This window comes from Augochlora pura, chromosome 4 (genome assembly GCF_028453695.1).
Source record: "Augochlora pura isolate Apur16 chromosome 4, APUR_v2.2.1, whole genome shotgun sequence".
Taxonomy (NCBI): domain Eukaryota; kingdom Metazoa; phylum Arthropoda; class Insecta; order Hymenoptera; family Halictidae; genus Augochlora; species Augochlora pura.
The window spans coordinates 13,851,909-13,867,481 of NC_135775.1; the positions used below are offsets into that span (position 1 = coordinate 13,851,909).

The window sequence follows — 15,573 nt, forward strand, 5'->3', positions numbered from 1 at the left end:
AAATGTTCCTACTACGAATGTAGCAGAAACGATTTCTTTGACAAAGAGACAGATATATAAACTGATATCCGAGGCAGAGCAATAAACGTTTTTTTTTTACGTACAATGACAAAAAAAGTAAAAAACGAAGATTTCTACACAGAATGTTAACACATATTTGTTCGCATAACGACAATTCGTCATTTCGCAAACAATCACCAATATCCAAATGAAAGAAAATAATTGATTCTTGTTCTTTTAATTCTAAAGAAATTAAATTCTAATTTTTACCAAACAGAAATAATTTTCACCAAAAATGGTATAATTATAACTATAACTGAAAATACATGACTTTTAACTAGTTACGTTCTTTTTGTAGAGACTATATAATTTGTACAAATAGTGTAGAAATTATTTCTACAGATAGTGTAGCGGTACAAAAAATTACCGGATGAATATGTGTTAAGCAACGTTATAACTTCATTTTCATGTTGTTTTATTGCTTTAAGGATGTGGTTAAAAATTCGGAAATATGCTCTTACAAGGCTATGTCAGGACCTTACCTGCTCCACTCCCCCTGTATCTAACTTTTCATCACCTCCGCCGTTTTTCGTGGATCACCAATAGCTGATAATATTCTATCTATTAAAAATTAATTTTACTAAATAAGATCTAATTGAAGTTTCGAGATAAACGCCCTGTAAAAATTACGCGATTCGATCCAGTTTCTTTCTTGAACGTTACGGTTTCATTCATCCAGGAACTCAACAGTGCCATCCTGAATAAAACTGTATTTATCTAAATATTTATCTGAGCTAATTTGCCGAATTAATTCTTTTTATTTGAATATTTTATTCAAATAATTCTTTATGCGACAAATCTTTTACTCAAATAATTCTATATTCAACAAATTTTTTATTCAAATAATTCGACAAATTCTTCAAATAACTCGAAAAATGCTTTCTTTGAATACTTAACAAAATAATACCAAAGAAATAAATCGAAAAACTATGAAAAAACACTTTTCGTATGAATTCTTGTACGAATAAATTCTCATTCAAATATAATTTGATTCGGATAAATTTCGATCTAATTAAATTTTTATTCGATTTATTCGACAACGTCGAGTAAAATTTTCCTCTTTAATCGTTATCTTTCATCCGTCAGCCAAGTAAAATTTGTCTCAACTCTGCTTCAAAGTGGCATACGATTTTCCGATAACTTTGAAACGTAATGAAATTGTGATCGTTTTAATCACGGAACTTCTATTCTCGCGCAAAAAATCAACTTTGTAAATTTGTAAGAAATAAGTGAACTTGAACATCAAAAGGGATTGTCCGCTACTTTTCAGATAATTTCTCAAAGAATAATGCATTTAATAAACTTACATTTTCGGGAAATACCAGGTTAAAACAACGCAGTTTCGAGAATAATGGATTAAAGGTTTTAACTTTTAGTTCTGGACTAAATGAAAATTTTTAAAAATTCATCTATAATCTGCGACTCGTAGTGCGTAAAAAGAAATCAATTCTTGAATGATCGTAGCAATTGTCAAATTTCCCTAGTATTTCTTCACCTTCATAAATACTGAAAACTTTTTGACTTATCCGAGTTTCAAGAAATCTAACCACAATATTCTACAGATTAAACTTGAAAGACAATTAGGAGAATTCAAATTTTTTGAAAGCGACATGGTTGCATACTCCCTTAATGCAACCAAAACATTTGTTAGTGAGCACGGAAGGAAAACACCACCTTCACGAGTGGAAAAATGTTAATAGATCTGCAATACACACGTTTCTTGTAATCATTTAAATTTCAAATGAGACAGTTAATGTATACTGTCGCAGTTAAACGAGATAATTGGATGACCTGATTCAGATGGGGCACGTCGTATTTGAAATTTGAACGAAGTCTTTCAGCAAACACGACTCAGCTGGACCAATCATTAAATCTGAATTTGCTTAAGTTTTATATGGAACGGGTTAGGTATGTTTAACTAAATTTACTCGGGATACCTTAGAACACCGAAACGTCTACTAAACGCTACAGAAACTCATTCGGCAGGAGTAGTTATATTCTGAAAACGTTGCACTTCGCTGAACTCTGGTCGCGCTCGCCTCAGCGTAATATTAGGCTATTAATGTCGTTGCTGTTGCTATTACTGCTAACGACGGTGTCGACTAACCCGATTATCCATGCATGATTATCTTTGAAATGTATAACTTGCCTGAAGATCATATTTATTGTTCTACATTATTTAAACCATGCCAGAGACAGAACTTGATATCGTAGTCGCGTTCCGTGAAAGACTCGTAACCTATCATCAGCGAGATTTCAGTGTTTCACCTTTAACAGTGGATTGGCCGTTTCGCGTTAAGGGATCAGATCACTTTCACGCGATTAAAAATTACTTACATCTCAAACCAACAACAAAAGAGAATGTAAACATTTCATTGATATAAGTTTTCATAACTTATATTTATATATGTGTATATACAAGTAGATGTAAGTAAATAAACAAAGTAAATAGAGAAAGTCATAAAGTTGATGATTTTATTACATATTTTTAAACGTTAAAATATTTTTAAATTAGTTATTAACGTACCTCGAAACTCACGAATAGTCGACGTAAATGTGCAACGCGGCGCGCCAACACCAAGTTATTTTTTACCCAAAGCTGAATTTTAACTACGCATGTTTTGTACCAAAATTGTTGGTATAAAATGTTATTTAATAATACTTATGGTATGGGTAGGTGAGAAATTTGTTAAAAAAATGTAGAATTTCATAAATGTATTTTGAAGTTCTGGTACAATGGTGGACCCAGTTTTGGTTACGCGAGGGTTAACGCACAACTAGAATAAAATAAAATTGTAAATTACTTTCTTTTATTCAATCATGTAACAAGAAAATCCCGAATGGAAAGCAAGTCTAGTGATCCGTAAAAATTATAGTAGACGAAATCAAAATGCTACAAGAATATGTTTCTCCATACAAATAAAATCTAAGAGATTTCAATTTTACTATGGAATATTTTTTGAAATAGGATTGTACATATGCAAGTATGAATAAGACTATATCGACAATACTATTTTTTAATATTGAAATCCCTCGTGAAATTTGTTATTATAAGAATTAGAAAATTGTAGGTATAACATCGACAATAATTCAGACCGCACATTCTACTCATGAATCATAAAAATTACAGGTTAATTTAATAGAAGAATAATCAATTTTACGATCTTCTATAACTGTAGTCGCTTTTATGATCTGAATGTTATTTGTAGTCATTAAACTGCGGATTTCTATGCAAAAAAATTTCTTAATAAATAGTGAGAATTACAGGTTAAAGAAAAATATATTTCTTGTTTTAACAATTTCAATAAAATAGGAAAAATGTATTTTTTCATTCTTCTAACATAACTAATCATAAATAAACAAAATTCGCAGCGTAATCAATAGTAAAAAATCGATTGAAGCAATATTAATCAAGAACCCTACTTCTAATACTTGTTTTTTCAATAGTATTTCAATAAATTAGGGAAATGAGGGAAAATTTCAATAAATAAGAAGATGAAAAACGTACTCGAAAAGAACGACAGCAAGAATAAAGAACAATCGAGATTTTTACACCTGTTGCAAAATAAATTACCGAATTGGCAAATAAAGGTAGGGATACGTAATCGCGACTAGCAGTGTGGATATTTCCTTCTAAATCTACTTGGTATCGTAAATCCTAGATTCGCCCACCGTAAAACGTGACTCAATCACGAATCATTGCGATCTCTGTCCACCAAATTAAACAAATTTAATCGCTCACCCAAATACCAGGAAACTTGATAAAATGAGTGAATTTATTTCATAATACAAATATTTAGTTCATATTCGTTTCTCTCAATAATTTAGTAAAGAAAAAAACGTTAGATATTATCCATATGTACAATATGACGTAATTGTGTAAATTATACTATTTGGCATTATCCGTGACTCGAAAAATCCTGCGATTCGCTATTTTTAAATAATTGGGAAATGATGTCAAATGAAATTGATTTGCACTAGTTTGAACGTGTGTGTCGACTAATAACAAAAGCTACCAATACCTCATCTGCGAATGACGTCATATGGTGTCAAATTGAAAAGTGCTACCAACTCAATACCTCATCTACGAATGACATCATATCTTGTCAAATTGAGTACCGTTTTCTGGTATGAATGACGTCATCCGGCGTCAAATTACATACTACTTTCTGTTACGGATGATGCCAACTGGCGTCAAATTGCACACTGCTTCCTGTTACGGATGATGCCACCTGGTGTCACACTGAAGATATTTTTTATTACAGTATTGTTTATTCTCTATATTTAAGCAGTAAAAATCAAGACTGTAATTAATTTACAATCTGCATGTTTTCTAATTGATTGAAAATGAGGACTCCACTTTGATTTAATAATTCTCAGACGTTTAATGAGTTTGGAGCAACATTTTCTATATACTTGCAATTATGTACTTATATTTATTTTATGATTGCGTCTTTAAAATTAATATAAGAATTTGGAAGCATCGAGGAAAAGAAAGGAAAAGAAAAAAATCCTTTAGATAATATAAACGCAATTCCTCTGAGACAAAAACGTTATCTTTACGTTAAATAAAAATTATCTTTATCAATGGCAACAAACATGAGATAGATATCCTCAAATTTTTTAAATATTTTCGTTGTGTTAAATGCCATTTAAACATTTTCATACAGTAGTTTATAAAGTTTTACAAAATGTATGTAATGTAAAATATATTATGATATTACATCGACATTTTTTGTCTAAGTTTTTTGTCCCATGGCTTTCTCTGGTTACACTACTGTGCATATTAACGGGGTAGCAGTGGAACAATTACTTTATAGAAAAACTTCGGGGAAACAATAAAAATGGATAGAAAGGAACCACAAATAATACATACATGTAATAATACATGGTACGCAATTAAATGTTCATAATGATCTGCTTGAAAATTCATGCTCGAACTTCTTTCCATTTATAACACATTCTTACTGCGACGTTATTAGTTAATTAATGAACCTGTTTTTCGAACACATTTTTCTACACATAAGAATGCCGTACGTTTAATATGCAAACGTTTAATGAACAATGTAACTTATAATTATACATTAAAAAAGTAAAAGGTATCTGAGAGCTTTAAAATAGTAACTAGTATTATAAACTTGTTTACACTGTTCCTATGTTGTTTCTAAAATGTTGTTCCTATGTTGTCTGCTAAAACTCGACAGTGTCTAATTTGAACATTTTAGAATTGAACCTTTTTAACAAATTGCTGAACACATTTCTGATTCTATAAAACAAAATCAGTCACTTGAATAAACATGGTGTAAAGTATATCTTGTTGAAAAACCTGGTCACTATGTTAAACAAAGTGTAGCTTACTTTTTATTTTAGTATTAATGTGTGTTTGCATTAATGTATACTGATATGCTGACTGCTGCCTTTTTTGCTGATTACCTCGATTTTTATTCACCCCCCCCCCCTCTCTGTCTATTTTTATCGCTCTCTTTCCCACACAAGAGATCGGCAACTATAAAGGCGAACCGCGAGGTTCGGAGAATAGTGTCTGGTTTGCCTAAGTTGTCCATTTTCGATTCCAAGCTGCGAGACTACGGTAAATCCTTCGTAAGTGTCCAGGAGATCGGAACCGAAAACTGTCACGTAGTGATGCTTGAATTCCTTTTTTTCAAGCCTTACGGGTCTTCTTCATAGATAGGGAGACAGGGAGAGAGAGAGAGGGGGGGGGGAGTGGGAGTGGGAGAGGGAGAGGGAGAGAGACAGAGAGGGAGAGGGAGAGAGACAGAGAGGGAGAGAGAGAGAGAGAGACTGGCAGCGGCCAAAATGCCGATGTATATTACTATGAATACATTATAATGATAGAATAAAGAGGATGACTTTAATGTTTTAGTTTGGAGTTTTTATAAACGAAACTTTTTTTAATATATTGTTCACATTCTTCCAATTAAAATGATATCAGATGTAGCAAGTACCTTATTTTATTTACGAAGAAGTCATTAGAATAAAGCCAACGAAGGCATGCGTGTCGTTCGAAAGAACATATCAGTGAAGTTATGCTATGCGGTCTGAGATTTACGGACACTAAAAGTGGTCGTGACACGATTTACAGACACTGAGAGAGGTCGTGCTTGATTCGACTGATATTCGGTGGAACGCATTTAACCCCTTTCACTACGATTCCTTTTGTGCTGTGTTGATTAGCATTTATTTGTCCTTAATATTTTCCTTAATAAGATCAGACAATTTTTTTTTTTTTTTTATTGTCTTTATATACTTTTGTTTATAGACATTGATAACAGAAGAATTCAAATTGATTTCGATTTAGAAGAAATGTGTAATATTCATATTTAGTAGATCTTGTGTGGAATTTTTATGACAAGTCTGACTCGTTATTATAGTAGAAGGAGTTAACGGAAAATGCGAAGCAACAGTTTACTACACTCTTTTCCCATCATTGTCGGAATATATGTATATTAGGAGATCTTTGGAAATAGAGGAAAACCATCACCGTAGATCGCGATACTAGACAATTCCAAGGACTATCGCGTCTTAGGACTATCGCGAATTCAACACTACACTTACACACTTGTAATAGACTGGACTTGTTATATTATATTAATTTTACTTGGCATTCAGTGTACAAGTTATTCATTCCATTTCCCAGTTCGAGTCAGTTATTGGTACGATCCCACATAGATACACCTTCAGCCGATCGAGGTGTATCGATTAATATTTCTTTTGAAGTTATGAGGCCAATTAGAATCAATCCAAAAACCCATTACCCTATCTAGTGGCGATCCGGTGATGAAATAGGCACCGGTCAGTCCACGAAAAGCTATCCCCAGTGGCGACCCGTTGATGAAATAGGCAACGGCCAGTTCACGACATTTCCTTCTAGTGGCGACCCGGTGATGAAATAGGCATCGGCCAGTCCACGCAACCCTATCCTATTAGTGGCGACCCGGTGATGAAATAAGCATCGGCCAGTCCACGCAATCCTATCCTACTAGTGGCGAGTCGGTGATGGAATAAGCATCGGCCAGTCCACGCAACCCTATCCTACTAGTGGCGAGCCGGTGATGAAATAGGCATCGGCCAGTCCACGCATTCCCTTCCAAATATCCGCAAAACTCATTTACCTCCGGCCATGTGTGCAAACTGGCCCTCGGCTCATAACAGGATCATAAAACTATCAACAATATGTTTATAAAAGTTCAGTTTTAATGTGTTAAAATTATAAAATTTATGTCCATGTAATATAAGTTGTTTTTCGCGAATTTCATCAGCAGGGCAAAAGACACTTAAAGAGAATTTATTGTATTAGGTTTGATATACAGAAAACCTCAATGCAAAGCAATCGAAAATTGTGTGCTTAATTTGTAATGGGAGAAATCCAATAAATTAGGTCAGGTTCACTGAATAATTTCATTAATAAGAAATTTATAACGTTGGCTGTAATTTTCAATACTCTATTAAATAAATATGAATGCTTGATATTATTAAAACTTCGCTAAATCGTATTTATTTGTGGAAATTATTTAACGAAAAGCGGTACATCCATAGTTCGAAATTATGTCCGTAACGCAGAGTTAATAATAACATTATATGTATACACGGCACTTTAATACTCTCGTACGAGCTCAATTTCAAGACTCTTAATTGAAAATAATACGATCCCTATAGATTACAGAATTTAATCAACAAATAATTAAATAAGCTAAATATATTTAATAAGCAATTTAAAGGAAATATACAATGATGTATTAATAAATTTAATTCTTCTACGAGACAGATTTTACAGATTAATACATAAAAAGAAGTTTTCATAATACCGTTTCTATAACAACTAGCTAAAAATAATACGAGAGGCTTTTTCAGAAAGAGATTTATTCTATTAACCTCGAAAATAAATCTTTTAGACTAGGTTCACGATAAACAATTTATTGTCTAGATTGTCGGAAACTGCAGAATGAAATAAAGAATCAATTATGGATACACGCATTGTTTGTTAGAGAGAAAGGGTCAAGTTCTATTGAAAATCATTATTCAAAAATTAGAATAAGAATTCTTAAAAACGGTTAGATATTCTCAGGTGAGCGTACATGCATTTAATAAGTTGTTGAAATTGTTAGAACCGTCAAAGGCTTGGGCTAAGATTTAGTGATCTGAAAATTAATACCAGCCGGCAAAAAATAATAGGTCATTTCACGCCAAATCGATTACCTTTTGCAGTCGACATTGTCTATGGGCAGACTTTGTTCAAAATGAAATATGATATAGGCGGAATTGGTGAGTTTAAATCCTTTATTTTCCTGGTTTGAAATGATTTATAAACTATAGACTTTAAATCTTTGATTTCCGTAATATTGTTTTCTTTTCAAGAAAACGTTTAATTATAAAGATTGCGTTTCCATGTAGCAATTAATTATGGAACAATGAAAGGATATAGATTAATTTGTTGACTTCCAGTTCGACGTTGAGTACTTAATTCTTTCACTGATCACTACATTGTGTATTATATGCATTTACAGCGAAATTAAATACGTCAAATAACAAAATATAAAGATGTCAAACGAATTTAAAGTTAGTGATACATTATTTTTAACTTATCACCGTTATTAAAATAAATAAGACATTTTCACCTAATTTATGATTCCCTACATTTAACTTCGATTATTTTTATTTTGCATAAAAGCTGTATATCATGAATCAACAACTTATATTCTGTAAGCATATTAAGCGATAATGGTAATTTTGGATCAAAAAAGTATAAATCCATAAATCTAACAAATAGATTCACCAAGTAAATCTAATATATTGCAAATGTGACAATAATCACACATAAGTTATTATAACGTATTAACGAATTAATGTATTAACCCTTTCGTTCCGACGGGCGTATATATACGCTCTCGAAGAATGACCATTTATACATATACGAAAAGCGTATACATACGTTCATACCAACTTTTATTCCATACTTTTGTTAATCAACAAACAGTTGACTATAATATTAAAAAAAATAAAAAACCAGCACACAACACGAGGATCGCAAGAGCTACAACTCCTGCGTCCATCGCGCGTCTCGCTTTTCGATAATACTAAATGCTACATACACATCCATGTATAAAGCAACAGGCCCAGGCGCCTGAGGTGTTCCATGCGACGAGGCGACCACGGGGAGAGACACAAGTCAGGAATCTAGCCCTTGCGACATTCATGTTGCGTGCTGGTTAATTTCGAGCCCAGATCTAATGTAACCGTATAAGTTACTTCTTATGTCACAGTAAGCAGTCAACCAATTTACACATAATTTCATGACGGAATTTTAAATGCTCTAAGTTAATAACCTAAATAAATAATTAACTAAATAAATAAATAAATAAATATATATATATATATATATTTATATATTCACATAATATACATTGTATAAATACAATATATAAATGCAATATTATTTTATTTAATGTATACGAGAAATAAAAAAATTACGATCATATTATAAAATGACAGAGTTAATATTTTCGTTGACACAATACAAATTTCTATCTTACGTTAAAAACATTTACTATATCTAGATAACATCAGTGTAAGACGTTTCGTAACTTCTGTCGACCGTGTGTCTGTGAATTAGTAAGCGAGGTGTTACGGTACATGAAGACTGCGAAATTTAATTGATATAAATTTTATAAAACAGAAGCAAAATTTTATAATCACCACGATTAAATGCTAGCAATTTTTCTGTATACACTCGGAAGAGACATTCTCATTACTAGGTGCTTTTACAATGCCCCTTTTGAGGGTAAAGTTCCAGCAAAGGATCAGAAATGGTAAAAGAATGTAATTAAATTCTACGAAGTACAACTGGTGTATTTTCATAAAAATATTATTTAAATTGCAGAATGTAAAAATCTGTGTCTTACAAAGAAATTCGATAATTACAGTTATGACATAAATCTTGCTAATTTCACGTTTGCTTCATTATACTTTGATCTGAATTTGACGTGAAATTAGATAGTTGTAGATAACATTAACATGTTGAATCTCAAGTGAGCTTTACATGCCACAGCTATACATCATTCCTATGAATAATGCTCTCGTGTATCACTTGTATTGTGAGTGTTGGTTTTTGCGTATGTGTGCGAGTGAGAATGAATTTGATGGATCCTTCACCTACTATTTCGTTAGATAGTTTATGGCGTATAACATTATTTGAGTGATTTATCCAGTGAATTTTGTATTGTGTATTCTGATGTGTGGCCGAGTGAGAGACCGAACATACATCGAGAGCACTCTAAAGAGAGATCGAGATCGAGAGAGAGAGATTGAGAGAGAGAGAGAGAGAGAGAGAGAGAGGGAGAGAGAGATCGAGAGAGAGATCGAGAGAGAGAGAGAGGGAGAGAGAAAAGTAGTAAGAATATTTGTATAATAAATTAACTCTATAATAAAATCTAGGGTCTTTTTTCTAAAATTACTATTTCTTCGATTAAGAAAATCATCTTCACCACTGTATTAATACATGCTTATCATATTGAAATATAAAATTTGTTCGTAATTATATTTAATATACATATATACGATTTCTGACTTTTACATACATTTTAATATCACTTTTCTATCAGTAAATGTAATAATAACATCCAACTCGTTGTAGTAACATACTATGTTGGTAAGATTATAACACTATAATCATTAATTTCAGAATGTCTCCAATAATGAACGACGATAATGAAAAATAAAACGATGAAGTTCAAAGGTGCAGGATTACCTTTCTTGTTATGATCAAATATTATATGAGACCATATTTTTCAATTATATTTTTTGTTATCAGAATGATTACGTTGTTACAAATCATTCACATTGTTTTAAAACACGTCCTTCCTTCCCCACATTTGTTCTAGCGTCAACGTTTTCAGTGATTTATCGTGCGGTCGCAAATCGAATTGGACATCTACTTTAAAGTTGCAAGTTTTTAACGTGCTGTTGAAGTAGGTCAGCCAAAACTCTTTCCAATACAGTAATTATCTCGATTATTTCATGAATTGTTACTTTTCCATCGTATCTAGAATTTCCGGTGTTTTTGTTGCAAACTTTCCATTAATTAATTTTATTCGGTTTTTTGTATTGAGTGATGACTGACCAAAATAAATTATTTATATATAAAAACTACGAACAGTATCTCGCGTTGTCAGTTTCTCTTCGAACAGAAGAAATGTAAAAATCCAGATCGATAACATGTTCAATCGTAATGATAAATTATTATTTGAGCGAAGATGATAGAACGTAAGGTGCTTTCTCATAGTTTATTAATTTATTTGAGTAGATTGATCACTGATGCATAATTGAATAATCTTTTTAAGGACTGCGGAAGAAGGTATTGACAATTTTATAACGTAATAAGTACCAGAAATTGAACTGAATGTATTCGTCTAAATATATTCATATAAAATGACGTCAAAACAAACACAGTCAATAATTATTCGCATTGTTCTTCGTATAATTTTACAACCTTTACTCGAATAATTTAGAATGAGTGATGAATAATTACTATTTGAATAAAATATTCGACTAATTATTTTAGATAAATATTTATTCGAGTTAGTTACACGGTAGTTAAAGGTAATAAACTAACAATGTATTACCGACATATATTCAAACTCAATTTTCACGTAAACGAAGCTTTACACGGATAAATATTATTCTTAGTTTTCAACTTATTTCTGCACCTTGAATCATCCTGAGCCCGATGACACTACCATACCGATAACACCCTGTATGAGTCTGACAAGTTTGAAGTACGTAAGCCAAATCATTTATTTGTATAGTCCTGAAGCGACAAGATGGTGCCTTTGTGTTACATTGACATGTGACCAGTGGCTGCGACAGAGGGGCAATTGATAAGAGGGGGAATGTAAACACAAAGGTGATTTCTCATCATGTAGAGACTATACACGTATCTTAACCCTCTTAGTGCCGGAAGGCTGATATATCGGCCCGCGTTGCACTGGCGAAAAGTGCCTTATACTTATACCTTTGTTATGTATGTAATTTCCAATGAATATAGGAAAATTGGCGTCATTGTGTCATTCTCAATTTCGTCATTAATACGCTGCTTTTTAAATTATGTAAATATTGCTTTCCGTTTGGTTTTTATGAGCCTTTTTCCAAACCCTAGTAACACCGTGAAATTTAGCTTTTTCGCTCGTCACTAAGAGGGTTAAGAAAACGATCGCCGTTAGAGCAGTTTTCACTAGGTTTACGGAGATTTCTTATGATACCTATCTCTACGGTATGCGTCAATTTGACACATATTAAAAAAAAATAAACATTTTGTAGAATAAGTAATTTATTTTTAAAGGAATATTGTTATACAGATGTATTGATATCAAAATATTTATATCAAAATGATACGGTATTTTAAAAGTTCTTTGGCGAAGAATAAAATATTATCTGTATCATGAGAAATAGTAACACTTTGGGATCAGCTGAATTTTATATAATTTTCTGAATCTGGAAGCACATGCACCCTTTTTCTTTTGAAACGTAAATTCCAGAAGTTTTCCTCTTTACTATCTGATGATTCTTCTGATTTACACATTTTCACTATATTGCATAATTTCAATGTCATCTTGCGTTTGATGAAGCTAGTTTCCCCTGTTGCCGCTGCTTTCACCGATACTACCATCTCTTATTTTGTTTTTAAATCTCAGATTTTGTTTTTTAACATATATTTATCTCGTTTAGCCATATTCTGTGAAAAAGAGTTATTCGTCAAAGAATGTACAACCTGAATTGACACTAATGTTTTTGAAGTTACTTAGAGTAACCTGATATTTCTTTCTTCAATGTATTAACTAACAATACTGCAAAAAATTTAAATTTTTGCATTAACTAACAATACTTCCAAAAACTTAAAATTTAAATTAATAAATATAAGTATGTGTAGCAAGAGATAAATCTAACCGATTTCCAAATTTTTCTATGTAAAATTGAAAATACGTCGAATTAACGAGCTTCGTAAACCTAGTATTAACATTAAACCTACGTTTTCTAGATCCTAAAAACCTAAGTTGGTCAAAATGACCAATTCCACACATTTTCTTTTAAAATTTTTTAGATTATAAAGACTTCTACATACGAAATTATTAAATGGATATCACGATTGAAGCATACATTATAATACAAATGGCAGAAAGTCTAAAGAAATCCAGTCCTATTATTTTTCTAAAACAAAACACGGAGCCACTGTTCCAACTCGGTAGATTTAGTGTTAAAATTCCAACTAACAATAATGTCACTCTCAGAATTAATTTATGTACATCCTACGTTATATTTTCAAGGTAAAGAAATGCGACTAAATGCGTGTACAAAAATTAAGACAACAGAGCGTATGTTAAAATTGTATATTAATTATACAATATCTATTCGTGTTACCAATACCTGATAATTTTTATCGGACGCGTTCAAAATTGCTGCGTGGAAAGCAGATTTTGAGAAACACTGGAAATTCAAAGGTACCTCGCCATTTCGTCGCGAAATGTACAACGGAATCCTTGCCTCTGGCGAACTTCGGAAGCTGTGAAACATTCGAATTGTTCGATTCAGATGTCAGGTTTCCGGGTTTCCGTAACTGGCGCTCGTATCCGCGGCGACAATAAACTTATCCCCGCGCACGGTCTACGTGGTAACGCGAAGTACTTCCGGGTGTGCGACGTGTAAGCCGACTGAAACGGTGATTATTTATCCTGGGAGCGTTAAGGGCTGTTCAGCACGGCGCGGTGTTCACCCACTACCGTCATGCTGTATCTGCCAGCGCCACGAGACAATTGTCAACCTAAACCGGACACCACTCATCCTGTTACATTTTATCCCCGCTTCGTTGGCTTATCTATATTTCATCCGATGATATACGATTCAGGAACTGTCTACGAACTATGCTCTTCGTTGACCATCTGAACATTTATATTCTCGACAGTTTTGATCAACCCCCGGTTTCAATTGTTAAACTTATTGGCGGAGTGATTAATTAAATAGAAAAGGTAGCCGCTGAGGTCACTTCTTTTAGAATGCACGCGGATAAATCGACGGCTGAAAGATCAATCGGTGTAAGCCCAGTAACCTTACAATTAAGATAAATAAGTATTATGCGAAATAGCTTTAAAAAATAACAATGCCACTGATAATCTGAAGCACATTTTTTGTTATAATTAAATTAGAACAAAAATAGTATTAATTACTTAATTATTTTATTTCTTTATAATGCTTTTTCATTTTGTTCAATTTTTCCTTGGCCAATACACCATCCGAAAGATGTTATAGTAAAAACGGTTTGTTTACATTGCGTAATTCATTTTTAGCGAAAGTGAACTTACGTTTTTTAACCGTCAAATTATAATTCACAGCTACTAGACAGATGAATGTAAGAAGAGATTTAATGACATTGTTTCTGTACGTTAATACTTAACCTTATTATTCAATTTTAAGTCCTAGACCTTAACATTAACATTAAAAATTCTTCCATTCTGACGTCCGAAGACAGACGAAAGAAACAAGTTATCGATTAATTGTAAAGGAATCGTTATATTTCAGTTTAAATATAACATGGGACAAATATTAGTACAGTTAACATCATCCTTAAAAAGTCACAATAATTCATCTTGGTAACAATTAATGCTATTTCCGAATGGTTTTTTGTTATTCTTGTTCTCACTCGTGCATAATATACTGTTTTAAATCATTGATATTTTGTACTATAACTCACTATTAAATATAAATGTTACTGTGTTCCTTTAAGTCGGGATAATATTCTGTTTCATTGTTATCAATGATAATTACTGCAACTATGAACAAGCTTTTTTAACCCTTTGGACTCGAGAGGTGATTCTGAAGCACCACTGAAAATATTCTATCACTTTCCAACATAATGTTTATACTAACAAAGTTTAGATATAAACAATTTTTTAAAGTGAAACTATTGGTACGAGTCGCAAGAATTAATTTTGTATGCATAAAAATGCAGTTTGCGAAGTAAAATAGTGATACTAGAAGTCAGAAAAATGATCTTAGATTTACTGTTAATTGGCTTCGAGCGTAAAGGGTTAATTTGTCCTTGCGCACGATTTAGACGAACATAACTTGTTGCATAATATGCGGACAATTGTGAAGTATATTTAAATGTTTCTGTATGTCTTAAAAGTAGAGTTACCCATTGGCGGAAGCCTTGTAGTAATACATCACTAAGAAGGGAACATTCCCAAGTGACATTGGCTGATTTGATGTCAGAAAAAGTAAAGCTTATAAAAACTTTCGACACGCGTAACGACAGGACTCGATATTGATCTGTAAGAGTTTTTTGGAAACATTGAATTTCTTACGGTTCAACGTAAAAAGCAGCGAAAGTAGTCGATCAGTTACCATTGCATGCATCATTGATAACCGTCCGTATACATCGACCTCTATTGGTCAGATAATGGTAGGTTAGATATCTATGTTGAAGATATACGATATCGTGTACAC

At 32.4% G+C, this 15,573-nt stretch overlaps 1 protein-coding gene across 1 annotated transcript in view; it reads left to right on the plus strand.

Moving 5' to 3' along the window:
• Positions 1 to 15,573, plus strand: part of LOC144469116 (opioid-binding protein/cell adhesion molecule) — a 211,318-nt gene that overhangs the window by 108,198 nt on the left and 87,547 nt on the right. The gene's annotated exons all lie outside the window — the stretch shown is intronic.